Consider the following 2493-nt stretch of genomic DNA (forward strand, 5'->3'; position numbering starts at 1 on the left):
GGGCCCTGTCTGGCTTTGGGCCTCTTCAGCCATCAGCTGACACAAAAATCAAAATGCAGTGTCCCTCAAGACCTTTTCCTCCCCTTCCAGGGGCAAGTCACGCCTACCTATACCCCTCATCCAGATATGTGTCACCTTTACCAGGTGTCTGTCACCTTCCCTAAGTGTGTGTCACTTTCACCCAGGTGCCTGCCACCTTCACCAAGTGTGCCACCTCCCCTGTGTGTCACCTTCACCAGGTGTCTGTCACCTTCCCTAAGTGTCACTTTTACCCAGGTGCCTGTCTTCTTCACCAGGTAGGTGTCAAGTCACCTTTACCAGGTGTCTGTCCCCTTCACCAGGTGTGCCACCTTCCTTGAGTGTCACCTTCACCAGGTGTCTGCTGCCTTCACTGAGTGCATGCTACCTTCACCTAGGCATCTGTCACTTTCACTGGTGTCTGACGCCCTCCCTAACATGGGTCGCGTCCACCAGGTGTCTGTCACCTTTGCTGTGTGCCACCTTCATCCAGGCACGGGGACGCCTCCAGCGAAGCGGTCAGCCCTTCTCCAGCCTCACTGTGCCGGCTTATGCCGCAGGAGGGTCCCGGGCGGGGCTGCCTCTGACAGTGGGCAAAGGGACGCTAGAGGCCTGGAGGCTCTAGCAGAGAAGGGGTGGCCCCAGGGGCCGTCCCCACAGCCGCCTCCCTGGCAGGCGGGAGGCTCCGAGACCCAGCTCTCCCAGGCCTCACCCTCGTGCCCTGGACAGATGTGAGCCACCGCAAGGATACAGCGGGCCATGTGGTCACGGGATGCCATGTCCAGCATTTCATGACGCTGCCCCCGCCCATCATGCTTGCCCCCTCATGTGCTCCATGACGCCGTGGCCAAGTGGTGCCTCCCGGGAGCCTGGCCCCATGCCACCATGCCCGTCCACAGCATCACCCAAGTGGGGACCTGCCCAGCTCCTTCCAAGGCAGCACATGAGCACTTCTGGAAACCCTGGGAAATGCCAACTCACGATGATTCTGCAGGGTGACGAGCATCCTGTTTCCCCAGGAACAGGCGGGGGGGGGGCTCTGGCCACGGGAGGGGATCGGGGCCCTGGCCCAGACCTTGCAGCTGGTGCCTCACGTGTGTGTTCACGTCCCCACAGGCATCACGGACATGCAGACGTGCACAGGTACACTTGGGAGGGGGTAGGGGACAAACGGTATGTGTGGGACATCTGAAGCGGGAGGGGGCAACGTGAGGGAATGTCTGAGGGGGGAGAGGGCAGTGGCGGGTGTCTGAGGCGGGAGGGGGCGATGGGGGGACACCCGAGGTGGGAGGGGACAAGGGGAAGGGCGATATCTGAGTTAGGAGGAGACAACGTGGGTGACATCTGAGGCAGAAGGGGACGGCATGGAGGGGACAGCACGGGTGACATCTGAGGTGGGAGAGGACAGTGTCAGGGGCTGCCTGGGCAAGTGAACCAGGCAGAGCGTGCCCTGCCCTCTTGGGCCTGTGCCAGCAGCTGGACTGCAGGATGCCAGGAGCACACTGAGGCCGCCCAGATGGAGCAGCCGTAGTTGGAAACATGGAGAAACCCCTCCTGAGATACAGGAGCGAGACAGGCTGAGGACTTGAACATTTAATATTAAGCACCTTTAAGGTGAAGGCGAGCTTCTGACACAAGTCATAAATAATGAAAAACAAGCAGTGAGAAAAAGCAGCCCCAGCCCCTTGGGGAGGCGGCGGGGGGGACTCTGTCGAGCGGCGGGCGAGGCTCGGGTCCGGCCGTCAGAGCCCCCCAAGGTCGTCCGCCAGGAAGGCCAGCAGGTAGCGGCTGACGTGCCTGTCGATGATGACGGGCGAGAAGCCGAGGACGCGCCGGGCTCCAGGCAGCCCCCTGGGGTCTGGAAGCCAAGCCGGAGAAACTTGAGAACCAGCCCGAAGGCGAGCCCTGCCCTGGGGCCTCCCGGGCCCTAGGAGGCAGGTTGGGCGGGCACTTGCACGTCCCCACTCACGGCCTTGGGTCGAGCGGAAAAGACAAGAAGTGGGCGGACGCCAGAGCCTCCAGCTCCGCCCAGAGTGGCGGTGGGCACCGTGTCCCCACTCCCAGCAGGCCGCTCGGCACCACACACCGTGGCACGGCAGAAAAGGCCGGGGGACCCGCTCAGCCCTCTCCCTCCCTCCCGCCACAAAGCCCGTCACTCTCTAAGTCCTGGGGCAGCAGGGCCCCTGGGGCTGGCGCTAGACACACCCCACTTCTCTCAGCCCACCCCACGGTGCAGGTGAGGAAGCCGAGGCACGGAGAGGCCGAGGCGCTCTCCGAGGGGCCGGGGCCCAAGGACCTGGGTGGGTGGCACTGAGAGGCGGCAGAGGGCAGGCCCGGTCCCATGGGGGCCCCCACACCCACCTGGAGGGCAGCAGTAGAGGAGCAGCGCCAGGCCCATGGCCAGGCCCAGGCCAGCCAGGAAGCTCACGGGGCCTGGGGAGAAAGCGGTGTGAACAGGCCCGGCTGTGGAGGCAG

General features: G+C 63.8%; 1 long non-coding RNA gene across 1 annotated transcript; it reads right to left on the reverse strand.

Annotated features, from left to right (window-relative positions):
* Positions 1 to 1596: 1596 nt before the first annotated feature.
* On the reverse strand, positions 1597 to 2456 carry LOC103260400. Its single transcript, XR_504283.1, has 2 exons — positions 2380 to 2456; positions 1597 to 1876 (listed from the first exon to the last, which is right to left on the reverse strand). It is a non-coding gene; the product is annotated as an uncharacterized LOC103260400 (long non-coding RNA).
* Positions 2457 to 2493: the final 37 nt, after the last annotated feature.

Source organism: Carlito syrichta, unplaced genomic scaffold (genome assembly GCF_000164805.1).
Source record: "Carlito syrichta isolate Samal-C Ts95f unplaced genomic scaffold, Tarsius_syrichta-2.0.1 Scaffold303192, whole genome shotgun sequence".
Lineage (NCBI taxonomy): Eukaryota > Metazoa > Chordata > Mammalia > Primates > Tarsiidae > Carlito > Carlito syrichta.